The sequence below is a fragment of the Macrobrachium rosenbergii genome, chromosome 52 (assembly GCF_040412425.1).
Source record: "Macrobrachium rosenbergii isolate ZJJX-2024 chromosome 52, ASM4041242v1, whole genome shotgun sequence".
Lineage (NCBI taxonomy): Eukaryota > Metazoa > Arthropoda > Malacostraca > Decapoda > Palaemonidae > Macrobrachium > Macrobrachium rosenbergii.
The window spans coordinates 33,611,275-33,626,580 of NC_089792.1; the positions used below are offsets into that span (position 1 = coordinate 33,611,275).

The window sequence follows — 15,306 nt, forward strand, 5'->3', positions numbered from 1 at the left end:
TGAGACCAGATTGAAAGAGTAAGGTTGGCACAGGTCATGAGTGACTCATAGGCCTGCTCAATAGGAAGTATAGGTCTGGGAAAAAAAACTAGGAAGAAAAAGCTATTTGCAATACATCAGATTAGTGAAGCAAGCAGTCCCAGAAACTGTACAAACGTTGAGGAGCAAAATAGCTTATTATATGAATATCTTTTGAAGGATTTCACCTTGGTTAGGGTGAGGATTACCTTGTTGAGGCCCTCCCTCAGTGACAGGTCAGTGAACACAGTCCTTTTTTTTTTCTTTCTCTCTTAAACTCTTTCTCTTTCCCGTAGTTGGAACCCACAGTGGTTGATTAACAACAGACTATTCACATAATTCAGTGCATGGGTCAACATAGACTTAATGGATTTTAGGGAACATGGTTATTCATCCCTCCTTGTCTGGTTCAAGGGTCAAACGTTGCTCTGTCAGATTCTGAGCTGAGCATTCTTTCCATTGCACTACAGTACCACTAGCGTCATGTTGGAGGACAGAGGTATCGTGGTAGAAACTGGATGGGAGATAGCACGGACAAAACAGGAAATTGTTAAGCAAAGGGAAGGAAGCAGTTACGGGGTTTACAAGGGAAAGGAAAAAAAGATTACTCTAATGAAGCATTTTGCAGTACCATCACAGAGGACAGACTATTGGGGACTCAGTAGTCCGGAGCTAAAATTTTGCCAACAAAGATAAACAGAATAGGAAATGAAAGCATTCCTCTGTTGCAAAGCTAAGAAAGTGGTATAGGAAATCAGAAAACTTGAGCTACACACTAAGATTAGTTTATTTTGCAACACATGTACAGCAGGTTAGTTTATTTTACAACATGCATGTACAGCAGTAATGATTATTTCCAAAACATAATAAGATAGGGAACAGAAAGCCTTTAATCAGGAGCTTGGAATTCGTAGTCTGTACTGTAGCAGAGAAGACAACAGACTGCTACCCATGAGACATACTAATTATTAAGCTTTGATTTTATAGTCATAGGTAATGTGGAAAGACTAAAATAGTGCTGTTATGAAGATACTAGAATTCTTTGATGTGGGAGGTATCTTTTAGGCAAGCAGTAGTATATCAGAAAAGACAAAGTATACTGGAGCAGGGTTAGGCTAAAAAAAATTTTTGGTGACATTAAGGCACTAATATGAAAGATTGGTGAGGTGTGACATGAACAATGCAGAGGTCTTTTTTTGAGAGTGGTTGTGGAGGGAGTGAAGAGGTATATTACTATATGTCAGGAAATACTTGAATCCAGTCAACTGTTGATGAGAGACAGAACAGGAAATGCTGAGAGTTGAATTAAATAACATTGAAAAGAAGCTGCATATATTTACAGATGCTCCTCTACTTACGAACTTTAAAGTTACGAACTTTCAGAGATATGAACAAGCTTGATAATAAATTGAAATTTGTTCATGGCACTCCATCTGCCACCCGTAAGTTCAACTTTTTTATTGCATGCCTCATCTTAGTTACAATTTTTGTTCCTACCCATGCTGAGCAGCACCATAGCTGACACTAATGTGCTGTCCCAGACTCTCAAACCTATGCAAGTGGTAAGACACCATCTCTTGTGCTCTGATTTATTTGTGTGATTTTATTGTGAGATATCAAACCTATCCTTTTGCTATCATGGCTAATGGCAAGCGTAAGGCAAGTGAAGATAGTGGCAGTGGTAAAAAGCAGCAAGCAGTCTCAGTGGAAACTAAGGTGGCAATTAAAAAAAATTAGATAGTGGTGCAAAAATGGTGGAGGTAGCACGCCAGTATAATATGAATCACCCAACTATTGGCACAAGCTTTAAAAACAAAGATTGAATAATGGAACACGTAAAAACTGCTTTGCAGATGCAGTCAACAATTATAACTAAGAGAAGGGGAGGGTGGTAGAAGAAATGGAAAAACTTTTGGGTATCTGGATGGAACATTAGAGACGAAGGTGTGTATAGCTTAGCTGCATGCTGACTCAGGAAAAGGCTAAAAGCCTTTTTGATGACTTGAAGGCTAAGGCTGGCGAAAGTGCTGCAGATGAAACATTTCCTGCAAGTTATGGGTGGTTTCGTCGCTTCAAAAAACACGCTAACTGGCAGTGAGCGCCAACAAAGCAGTAGCTGAGAAATATTTCAAGATACTCAATGAAATAATATATAATGAAGGTTACTACCCCTCAGCAAGTTTTTAAAATTGACGAGACAGGTCTGTTCTGGAAAACAATTCCATGAAAAAATGTACATCAGCCATGAAGGGAAGCTAGTGCTAGGATTTGAGGTGGCGAAGGATAAGGTAACTTTACAGCTGGGTTGCAACGCATCGGGAGACTTCAAGGCTAAAACTGCTTTAAGTGTACCATGCTGCACATCCACAAGCACTCAAAAATATCTCAAAAAATTCTCTCCCTGTAATCTGGATGTCCAATAACAAAGCCTTGGTGACTCTTGCTGTATTTGAAGACTGGTTTTCCATCGCTTTGTTCCCGCGAGAATGGGATTCCTTGCAAGATTCTCTTAATTTTGGATAATGCCCCTAATCTCCCACCACACTGAGATGATTTCATCTGGATGTGAAAATTGTGTGTTTGCCCCCCAACACAACTTCACTCATTCAGTGGATGGATCAAGGCGTAATAACAAATCTCAAGAACGATTACACGCGCTGTACCTATAGGCAAGCATTAAGGGAAGTAAATGACCTTGGTGTGACCTTACATGACTTCTGGAAGGGTTACAACATTTGCAATTGTATAAAGTGTATTGATGCTGCATGGTGTGGAGTAAGTGACATTAACATGAATGGAGCATGGAAGGCTATCTGCCCACAGTTAGTCAACAGTTTCAAAGGATGTAATCAGGAAGAGGAGGCAAAGGGAACAAAAAGAGGCAAAGGGAACAAAAGTTTCATTGACGTAAGTGAAAAGCTATATATATATATATATATATATATATATATATATATATATATATATATATATATATATATATATATATATATATATATATATATATATATATATATATATATATATATATATATATATATATGTATATGTATATGTATATATATATATATATATATATATATATATATATATATATATATATATATATATATATATATATATATATATATATATATATATATATATATATATATATATATATATATATATATATATATATATATATATATATATATATATATATATATATATAGAAATCATCAACACACAATCACGTGTGGAACAGAAATAAATTTCTGACTCACGTCGGGATCGAACCCAGGTCTCTCAGGTGGAAAGCAAGGCGTTACCCACTGGGCCATACAAGTCTAAAAGAAGTTGGAACCTGAGAGCAACTGCACCCAAGGAATTACCTGGGCAAGCTAACTGCTTGCATACCAGCGAGTTTTCCCCAACTTCCCGACTCAGCAATGACCCAATAGACAACATTTCATTGAATTATCCCTTCTGAGTGAATAAGATAGAAATCATCAACACACAATTTGAACAGAAATAAATTTCTGACTCACGTCGGGATCGAAAGTCTCAGGTGGAAAAAAAGGGCGTTACCCACTGGGCCATACAAGTCAGTTAGCAACTGCCCAGGAATTACCTGGGCAAGCTGCAGTTGCATACCAGGTTTCCCCAACTTCCCGACTTTAGACAACATTTGGTAGTTGGCTAAGCTATGCCAGTTAGCTTGCCCAGGTAATTCTGAGTGCAGTTGCTCTCGTGGTTCCAACTCTTTTAGACTTGTATTGCCCAGTTAATGCCCTTGCTTTCCACCTGAGAGACCTGGGTTCGATCCTCGACGTGAGTCAGAAATTTATATATATATATATATATATATATATATATATATATATATATATATATATATATATATATCGGTAGAATGATGCATACAAAAGTTAAAATCACAAAAACGTTAAATGATCCATATTAACACAAAATAAAAAGTGAAATAAAAGTATAAAAAGCTCAAAGAACTCAAGACTAGTACCTATCTCTAGGCGGCTAAAAAACCAAGTGACATTCCCCTTCTTGGAAGGCAGGGCATCAGCTGTGCTATAAACAAGACGGTGGAAGAGGTCTGACTATTTAATGAGGGTACAAGCTGATTAATTGTTATATGTTCCAAAATTGAGAAAGAATAATCTTTGGGTGCTTGGACCATGATACGGGAATCCTTATTTGAAAATAAAGTTTTACATATATTAGCGTGTTCTCTTATACTAGAGAATATATATATAGATATATAGATAAATATGTCATTTGGTGCACGTATGTAGGCATTCCCAATGCACATGCTTGAATATTTTCCTGCCTCCAGAAGCTGTCAGTTGCCAGCAGACCACTGACAGGCGAGGAGGTGTAAGCTAGTGCCGTCGGATTGTCGTTTTTGACAAAATGACAGAAAAACTTGAACAACTCCACTGCATTAAATTTTGTGTAAAGCTTGGCGATTCCCAAGTGGAAATGATCCGCAAGATTCAACAAGCTTTTGGGGACGAAGCAATGGGGGCCACACAGATAAAGGAGTGGTACAACTGCTTCAAAGATGGCCACACATCAGTGAGGACCCTGGTGATGCAGGATCATCGAATCACAATCAGAGAACTCACAGACTAGGCCAGCATCAGTATCGGATCCATTCATTCCATTTTGACTGAGGATTTGGGCTTCAAGAGAGTCTTAGCAAAGTTCATGCCAAAGCTGCTAATGATCAGGCAGAAGCAACTCCTTTTGGAGATTGCACAGGACGTGCTGCAGACTGTGAACAGTGATCCCAACTTCCTCAACACAGTGATCACTGGCGATGAGTGCTGGGTTGATGGGAATGACCCAGAAACCAAGTTGCAGTCATCACAGTGTAAGCATCCGACATCCCCGAGGCCATAAAAGGCAAGGCAGGTCTGCAGCAATGTCAGTGTCTTCTTCTTTGACTGCAGTGGCAAGGTTCATCGTGAGTACACTCCACACGGCACAACTATAACCAAGGAGTACTGCCAAGAGGTTCTTCATTGCCTTCTTGATGCTGTGAGATGTAAACAGCCAGACCTGTGAGTAACGGGCAATTGGCATCTCCATCACAATAATGCACCCGCCCATTCTTCACATTTGATACCATTTACTGGCCAAACACAACACTCCTGCGCTTCATCAGAGAGAGGAGAGAATGGGGAACCCTCAAAGGCCAAATGAGCAAAGAAAGGTAAAAGGAATGGTGAACAGGAGTGTGGGAGCACCCCCAGTCACCAAACAAGATCTCGACAGGGTGCCGACCGGGTAAGGTTGGAAACCCAGTACCGAGAGGACAAAACCAATCAATGCAGAGGAAGGGGATGTAGGCTATAGCGTAAGGAACAGGGTAAAGCTCTCAAGCCTTGGTAAGTTAACAAAGTACATGAAAGCGAACCAAGGGGGGAGAGAGCAAGGAGCGGGGGAGAAAGGAGGTAGGAGAGGGGTATATACATGAAGTTGGAAAGCTAACCCGAAGGTGTGGATCGGACAAGGGTAGGCTACGCAAGATACCCTCGCTATTCCAGCTTAACCTTACTAGGACTCAACAGTCCAAACGGAAAGGCCGAAACAGGGAGAGGGAGATAACGCAGGCCCAACACCTCTAACCATAACACAACCCGAAGGGAAGCACCAACCATGAGGCCCTCCTACACACCTAAACCTCTCTTCCGAGGAAGGGAACAGAACGCCATAGCCTAACTCCTAGGCTAACCTAACACAGCCGGCTGGCTGAAGGAGGTAGCCCAGGGGGAGAAGGTATCTACCAGACTAGCCTAAAAAGTTAACCTATCCTAGGCATAAATAAAATAATTCAATAATTCAAATAATCATAAAGACACATGTAGAAGGGAGGACCAAACCCAACGCGATAAGAGCGCGGAGGGAAAATGGCCGACCTTCAAGATTAAAAACAAAGGACATAATCCGTAAATATCAAAGACATCCGTGCACTAGGCCTAAAATAAACCTAATAAGCATAACTGTACCATCTCAAATAATATACCCAAACGCTGGAGGAAGTGAGGGTCCAAAATACAACACATATAAGAATTGATAAAGAGCGGATAGGCCCGAGGGGGGAAATTCATAGCCTAAACGACAAGGACCCGAACTTCCCCAGAGAAGGGTAACAAAACAATAAATAATAATGCCAAATTGAATATAGGATAAGCAAAAGGCACAAAACATAAGAAAGTGAAGGGGAACGAAGCCCCGACATAAAAATCCCGCACCGAGACTGAAGGTCACATGAGGCCGGGAGAAGGTGGACGAGGCGGGCGTTATAAATCCCCCTAATTATTAAATTAGAGGGAAATAAGGAGCCTCAACTGCTGAAAATAAAATAAAGAGATGGTACTCAACTTAGGTGATGAAGAATCCTGGGGGGATGCCATTAAATCAAGAAAATAAGCCACAAAAGAGCGCACACAAAAAAGGCGAACAAAAGCGACGCGTGCTAAAAATGGAATGTAGGTGACGCTGGTTTGTTTACAGTCCGCGAGTGGTGCGGGGGTTTGTAACGGCACCTCACTCGGTGGGACTCTTGACATTGGGAATGTTTACAGGGCGGAGGCCTGTGATTGTGACAATCTCATCCTTTCTCATACACGACTCCATTTCATGGAGCTCGCACTGGGGTTAGTAACTCCAGCTTGGCATTTAGCTTTTCTCTGGTATATTTAGCAATAGCTTTACCTAGAAATAAGTGCCGAATGGTTATTTCACCGGCTGACACAGGTCGGACAACCCAGAAAAGACCTAAAAAGGTAATGCTTTACACAATAAAAAAGCAGCAGAAAGATAATAAGATATTTTAATCAGAATACTCCGAGGCTGATACAGTCGTCTCACCTGCAAAACAATAATAATTGCTGTCAATAATGGCTAAAATGCATTTTGATTAGAAAAAACGTAAGCGCCAATTACTTCAGGCGAGAATCAGACGTCATAGTCCAGTAAATCATTATCCATGTCATTCTCATGAGGAGTATCTTGAAGGGTGTCTGGAGTAGCAGTGAGGGTATCTTGATCACAAAAAAGCTGGTTGAAGTATGTCATGAAAATCTGGGGGATGAATGGAACCGGATCTTTTCTGCTTACATACGCCTCACCTTTTTTACGTAAGCTTTTGGCTGCATTTTGCTTCCAATTAGCAAAGTCCCGCACTCTCTTTCTGCCCCTGGAAGATCCTGGAACATTGTCATCTACGTTCGTGTCGGACATGATGAAGAGGAACCAATATTATTAATGAATAAAGAACAAAAAGAAGCACATTAAATCCAGAGGCGATCATGGGGAAGGAAGGTACAAGAATGTTTTTTATTGCAGTGATAGCCAGCGGCTCCGCTGATGACTAGCCTTTCTCATTGGCCGTGCGGGAGGTGTGGTAGGGCGTCTGGACTCATGATTGGTTTATGCACCACGGGCGCTTGCAACTGTCTGCCACCCAGACCAGCCAGTGCAGCCATGTGCAGCGTCACTAAGGAAAAGAAGTAATGTTACAAAACAAGAATTTCGACCTTGTTGTTGCAGGAAATTTGAACTGAAATTTCTTCTCCCAACAACTAGAGGGTTAGAGAGGATGTTAGTGTGCTTAACTCCAAATCGGCGACGGTGTCGCTTACGACACTCTGCCATTAGGCGCCTCATATATATATATATACAGTATATATATATATATATATTGGCCCCTCCCTATATATATATATGGTATATATTTATATAGCCTTTATATGTTATAAACACTTCCTATATAAACACTGTATTACTATTTTATATATGTAATATGCATAAAAAAATATATTTGTAATGTTTATCTGAGAATGTATATATATATATAGGAAAATATTTTTAGTTGCTAAAAGAATATATATCAATGAAATTATAATTCTGTACATAATAGTTTATATACAGTAATATATTTATATATATATATATATATATATATATATATATATATATATGTACTGTGTATACATATGGGACGAGACTATATATATATATATATATGAAATATTTTAATTATTTTTAGTGATTTAAGATGAAACATAGTGATAAGATATATATACGTGCCTTATATATATATATATCCATATCGGTCTATCGTTCTTTTTCATGTAACATGATGAAATATATATATACTTTTTAATTTTAATTTATATATATTTATAAACACATATGCAGTAAGCATCTTTTTGTTTAATTTCATTTTGTGAATTATATGTCATAATGCAATGAACCAACAGTTCACAGATATTAATAATTTTTATTGGAACCTAAATAATGGTCATACGACTATTTTTGAAATTTCCGGAGTTTTTCTTATAATATACATACGTAATGGAAATTTCTGTACACTGAGAAACCCAGCAAAAGTATTTGTTTAATTTTTTATATAATATTATAAGTTTTCAAGCTTTTATGTGTAAATTAAATAACATTAAATATTAGTTTTTAACATTTAAGCAAAGTATATGTTTAATTTTTTATGTAATTTATAAGTTTCTTTATCTGTAAATTAAATAACATTAAATCTCTAAAAGTAATCTCTCTCTCTCTCTCTCTCTCTCTCTCTCTCTCTCTCTCTTTTAGTGAGATGAATTTTTATTGTACATGTTAACAGGTATGTTTATTTGTATGATAAATAAACTTTTCTGGGCTCGACCTGAGTCACCCAGTGAAATGGTTCCATTTAGCACATTTCTAGGTATAAGAATTGCTACATATACCAGAGAAAAAGCTATCTAGAATGCGGGGTTACCACCCCCGGAGCGATCATCTAATCGATGTCGATATACACCAGGGGTGAGCTTACACCACCATCACAGGCCTTCGCCCAACAGATCTCTCTATTCTCAAAGTCCCAAATTGGATGTGCCGTTATAACGCCTACTCACCCACTAAGCGTCATCACGATACTGCAATGTCATTCCAAATTTAGCAATGCTTCGAGAACACGTAAAAATTTTGTGGTGTTTGTGTTCTCTATTTTAGCAGCTCATCATGTCTTCCACCGAGATTTTCTCACCATCTGAGTTGAGTACTAATTCTGGTTGGATTATTATCGCAGAGGCATCGTATTTTAGGTTTACGTAATTGTTGTTTACTTAAATTCAACAGTGCTGCGTTATGTCCAGGCGTGTGCTGTATGTTTGCCTCTGCTCGTTTTCAACCTTGAATCTCCCTCTTTTGATAAATGATTGAATTCTCCTAGTTTTTATATATTTACTCCATCTAGTTTGGAGCTTATTTGGAGAATTTACCGTTTCGCTGGTTGGGAATGAAGTATCGTCATTTGCCTCTTCGCTATCATGAAGGCTTTAGGTACCCCATTTTCTGACAATAGAATTTGGGTCCTTTTATCGGTCTCCCTTCTCTTCCAGCGAACTGGTTCCTTCTCGATGGTGTAAATTATTTATTCATGATGTTAGCTGTTATGTACAAGCAAGGATGACATATTTATTCCTAGTTTAAGTTTTGCATTCGATACGACATCAGGGACGCCATTTTGGGTACCTTATGTTTACCCAAATGTTACCGAAGATAATGCATTTCCTTCGGCCCTCCCTGTCGTCGAATCAATTTTGTATTCATATTGGTATTAAATATGTTTAATCCTAGGCTACCCCATTTCACGAATGTTTCCTATGATATTTTGTTTGTTTATATACTTGGTAGTTTTATTTCTAATTAAGGTTCTTAGCTAGCCTATCCTACCTAGGCTAGGCATGACGGTGCTCTTACACAATGTTCAGGCTACCTAACTCTCCCGACCAGTCCTTTAGGTTTGGGAAGTGAGGTTAGTCTAGTATGCGAGTTCCTTTAGCGTGAGGGATCCTCACTTTTTAATTTACCTACTGTCCAAGTTGTTCCAGTTTTGTGAAGGGTGGCTGAGCTAGGACGTAGGTCCTTCTCTCCCCACACCAGTGGCAACTCCCCACTCCAGTGGCTGAGCTAGGACGTAGGTCCTTCTCTCCCCACACCAATGGCATTAACCCTGGCCTTCCTGACTGGTCCAAGAAGCTTGGTTTTTGGAGAGTAGGCTACGATCATTAACTCCATATTCTCGTGTATGTAGCCTAGTTACCGTCCTTTTACCTTATTGGTTAGAAATATGTGACGTCACCTGAGTGTTGTCCGTGTAAGTGGAAGCCGTTCGCTTGCGTTCGGCACCCCCGTTATGTGGTTATAGTCGGCATCTGGAGGGTACTACCCACCCGACCGGTCGCAATTCACTGGGTTTCTGTCACTTTCTACCTTTCCCATATGGGCGGTGTTTCGTTAGCTCGCTTCTAATGGTTTTACTGCTTAGTAGCTGGAGCGTCGAACATTGTTCCGTGATTGCATGATAACAGTTATGGTATGTTAGTATTTACTTCCCCGCCGGTCTAGTCTGATTTTTCGTTGTTCTTATTCATTATCCACTCCGGTGGTGCGGGTCACGGTTGTTGGCGGTTTCCAATATCTGGTTTCCGCCCTGGCTGGTGATAAAGGCCATACATCCCCTGCTCCGCCATGCGTTGACACCGTCCCCATAAATTAAACACAATGAGTTTTCAGTGACTATTTACGGCGGATTGTCATAGAGTACCTGTTTATATAACAGGTTAGAACATTCGTCAGTTTAAACAATAGTTTAGTTTTTGCTGCCGGGATCAGTCCCGGAGGGGTTTTGCCTTGTTTCGCTTGTATCATTTTCTAAGCTAAGTTAAAGTATTCTTACTTGTCGCGGACCTATTTCGGCGGCTCTTGTTTTAATAATACTCATATACCATCAATCCACTTACAGATGGTACGTTGTCAGGAACCACGGTGTCGGCCGTTCCCGCAACCGCAGCGGACACGAAGTGTGCCGCTCGCACTCCAGCTGTGCATTGCAGGTTGGGGATGTGACCGTTTGGCACCCAGACAACTGTGAATTCTGTTACGCTTTCTGCGAACTGGTGTCCGCTGAGTCTGTAAGTGATGAGAGCCTGCTAACCTTTAGCCTCTTTCGGTATTGATGCCTCATTTAGAAACGTGCATAATGAGGGGTATATTGCGTAAATCTACCTTCCTTTCCAGTCTAACCTGTTAATCCGTACCTCTGCGCTGTCGACCCTGAAGACCTGGGCCGGCGGATTTAGGAGGAATGTTGCGTCCGGCAACACCTACGTGCTTTCTGAAGAGATCTTTAATCTCCTCTACCCTGGTGCTCGGATCTCCGCCGCATTACCAGGGGGGTCGGTCGCCCCAATCATTGAAAAGATCAGATTGGACACGCAACCCTCCCGAGATGTCTCCCTGTGCGGGGAGGTGGCAGTGGATGTGGCGGTTATTAACATCCACCTGGAGCCCATGAGTGTAGAAACACATCAGGTAGAAGGTTGGGTAGTAAGTGAGGCAGGCGAGGTTAGTTTGGTTAATTCTTTATTGTATTTCACCTTCTTCTTCTTCCAGCTGGTCCACTGGTATGGTCGCCAGTGTCGTGGCATGCCGCTCAGTTGTCGCGACTTCACGCCTCTCCCAAGGTGATGAAAAATCACTGGTTCTCTGTCATGATCAGCTTCCTTCCAGGGATTTCCAAACCAGCTAACCTTGGGGACAGATCTCGATCTGTTATGCCCAAGGTGAATTCTCAGAAAAAGAAGGACTTAACAAAGTCCTCTAAACCTCAAAGATCTAATCCGCCAGCTCCCTCTAAGTCGTCACCGGCCCCCAAACCAATGGCGTCCACAAGTAAGGCTGCTCCCCCTTATAAGGGGTCGAGGTCCAGAGATTCAAAATCTAAGTCTCCACAGCTTGGGTTTGATTCTGAAGCCTTTGTCGATCTGCTAATGCAGAAAATCTACTCAAAGGTAGAAGCTAGGCTAAAGGATCTGGTCACAAGCTTACAGCTTTACGGAGAGTCAATACAGCCATTGGCACAAAAGATGCAGGTTCAGGAAAGTTTGCTTTCCGGATTTATCCAATCCGGAGCAGCACATCAATCCCATGTTGTCCCGGACGCCTCCAAACTGCCCCCCTTTGTTAAGGGAAACCTGTGGCGACTGGCCTTATATGCCCTCCTGCATAACGGCACATTGACTATCAAAGGTTTAGGCACTCGTCGTCTGGAGGAACTGGAGTTCTTTCCAGCCGACCTAATCTCCCCCCCCCCACCCCCCATCCAGGTTTTGCCAGTTTAACGGAAGAAGCCTGGGTTTGGTCTGATAAGGTCCCTAAAGGGACAGTTATCTTCCCGAGGGACCAAGCTCAATCCATCCTGTTGCGCACTCTCACAAGTTGGGAGTGCGGGAACACGAAGCTTTCCCCCTTCAAGGAAAGTTTTACGTGGTTCTCCCTTGGTGACGCCATTCCTACCCCTTGCACTACTAAGGTTACGAAATTGACCCTTCAGACGGGGCTAGATGGCAAGCCTAGGCCTCAACTCCGAGGAACGGATTCTACTTCTCTTCCCTTCCCCGGGGACCCAGAGTGTTGGTTGGGAGCTCCGGCAACCTCTATGGTGGGGAAACTCATCACCGAGTGTGCCTCCACCTTATTCAGCGAGCATCTTCCTAGAATTCCGGAAGCTCTGCTCAAAGCTGAATTTGAGGCCAGGTGCAGGTTGAGTCGCTCCCTGCACGCAGTCACTATCTCAAAGGTAACGGCATTAGCTTATAATGACGTGCCTCTGTTTCAGTCTTCAAGAAGTCCCTATTGGCTTCCTTCCAATTGGGTCTTTATGACTTGTGATAGCCAGATAGAACTGCGGGAAACACATCTTTGCAGAGGCCACCAACATGCATGAGCCCAATAAGCTAGTGAGAAGTTCTACCTGGGGACCTAACCCTTTTGTAAAGGGTGAGGTCAATAATGTTGTGGCGGAGGCCACTAGAGCGAACCAAAGGCTCCGCTCTAGTTGGGGCCTTCCTTTCAAGAGGAAATTCTCTGAGACCTCTGGACCTCAACCTAAAGGAAGGAAAAGGTTCAGGGGATTCCAGGGCTTTAAGAGACCTCAATCTCCAACAGTGCTTCAAGGGGTACCGGTCTCACAGGTCGGCTAGCCTTCTTCATCTAAGGCGCAACCTCAGCAGCAGTTCGTGACGTCCCCAGCTTTCAACGCCTCGTTTGGGAGCCGTGGAACGTTTCGAGGATATATTAGACATACGGGGGGAAGCAGGGCTGGAGCCGCCTACAGAGGTAGCGCAGCATCCAGGTCCCTCTCACTTGGAAGGGGAGTCCGTGGAATCAGAGGAAGCAGGACCTCCCCCAATCAATGAGGCACCCCAGGTAGGCGGGAGATTATATCTCTTTAGGGACCATTGGACCTTCAGCCCGTGGTCCCACAGCATATTCTCAAAAGGTCTGGGACGGAGCTGGAGCAAAGGGCCTCCTCCTCCAGTCTGATTCTATCAACACCCATCCCGAGTCTTACAGGACTGTGCAGTAGAACTTCTGCAAAAGAATGCAATAAAGAAAGCCAGACACTTGAAATTTCAAGGCTGTCTGTTCAGTATTCCGGAGAAGGACTCAGACAAACAGTGAGTGATTCTGGACCTGTCCCGTCTCAATTCGTTTATTCAATGCGACAAGTTCCGCATGCTTACAGTCTCGCTGGTACGGACCCTACTTCCTCATGGGGCCGTCACCACCTCTATAGATCTTACAGACGCATATTATCACGTCCCGGTTGCGAGAAACTTCTCACCTTTCTTGGAGTTTAGACTACGAAAACAATCATACTCATTCAGAGTCATGCCATTCGGGCTCAACATAGCGCCCGAAACATTTACCAAACTGGTAGAGACAGTAGTCAAAGAGCTGCGGACCCGAGGGATCATGCTGGCCGCGTATCTGGATGACTGGATAATTTGGTCATCCAATGCCAAAGAATGTCAAAGAGCAACTTATATAGTAATCACCTTTTTGGAGTACCTGGGAGCCCTTCTTTGGCTGAGTCGGTTGAGCTTCAGACTGTCATTCGATGGGCGGAGTGCCGCGGCCGGCTGATGAAAGTTAGAGGAATTTATTTCTGGTGATAGAAATTCATTTCTCGCTATACTGTGGTTCGGATTCCACAATAAGCTGTAGGTCCCGTTGCTAAGTAACCAATTGGTTCTTAGCCACGTAAAATAAGTCTAATCCTTCGGGCCAGCCCTAGGAGAGCTGTTAATCAGCTCAGTGGTCTGGTAAAACTAAGGTATACTTACTTATTTGGAGTACCTGGGTTCCCAAATAAACAGTTAGGAATCACGCCTAGTTCCAGCAGCTCGATTTCAGTGGTTAGGAATCCACTGGGACCTAAGCACACACAAACTGTCACTGCCACCAGCAAAAAGGAAAGAAACAGCCAAAGGTACCCGACAGTTCCTCAAAACAAAAATGCCTCTCGTCGTACCCAGGAGAGAATTCTGGGCTCTCTTCAGTTCGCTTCAGTAACAGACTTGCTGCTGAAAGCCAAACTGAAGGATATAAACAGAGTATGGCGGAAACGAACCAACAGGAGGAACAGAGAGAAGCGGTCTCTTATCCCACAGGTATTGAGGAAAAGGCTTCGGCCTTGGTCGTCAGTCAAGAGTTTGTCGGGTTCAGTACCTCTCCAGTTTCCCCCTCCTTCACTCGTGATCCATAGGGACGCCTCCCTGAGCGGTTGGGGAGGGTATTCCCAACACAAGGAAGTTCAAGGAACGTGGTTGACAGTGTTCCACCAGTTCCATATCAACATCTTAGGGGCAGTGGCAGTGTTTCTAACATTATAGATACTTTGGCCAGCCAGACAGGTTAACATCAGGCTGGTCCTGGACATTACAGTAGTAGTACATTGCCTGAACAGGGAAGGCTCCAAGCCGTGCCGTATCAATCAAGTGTTGTTTGCAATTTTTCTCCCTAGCAAGGAAACATTGTTGGCACCTGTCAGCCACCCACCTGGCAGATGTTCGGATTGTCATTGCAGATTTACTGTCCAGGACAACCCCGCTGGAGTCGGAGTGGTCCTTGGACAAGGAGTCGTTCGGGTGGATTTGCCTTCAGGTACTGGGTCTCCAGGTAAACCTGTTTACCACAGAGAGCAACCACAAACTTCCGTGTTATGTGGCTCTCAATCTGGGTCCTTTAGCTTATCTCACAGGTGCAATATCAATCGACTGGAACAGGTGGCAAAGGATCTATCTGTTTCCACCAATAAATTTGTTAATGAAAGTTTTATACGAACTGGGATCATTCAAAGGTCAAGTAGCACTAGTGGCACCCAACTGGCCAGTGGGCAGTTGGTTTCCTTTACTACTAGATTTGAAGCTCACG

General features: G+C 42.5%; 1 protein-coding gene across 1 annotated transcript in view; it reads left to right on the forward strand.

Annotated features, from left to right (window-relative positions):
* Positions 1-15,306, forward strand: part of LOC136833798 (N-acetylneuraminate 9-O-acetyltransferase) — a 263,251-nt gene that overhangs the window by 29,179 nt on the left and 218,766 nt on the right. The gene's annotated exons all lie outside the window — the stretch shown is intronic.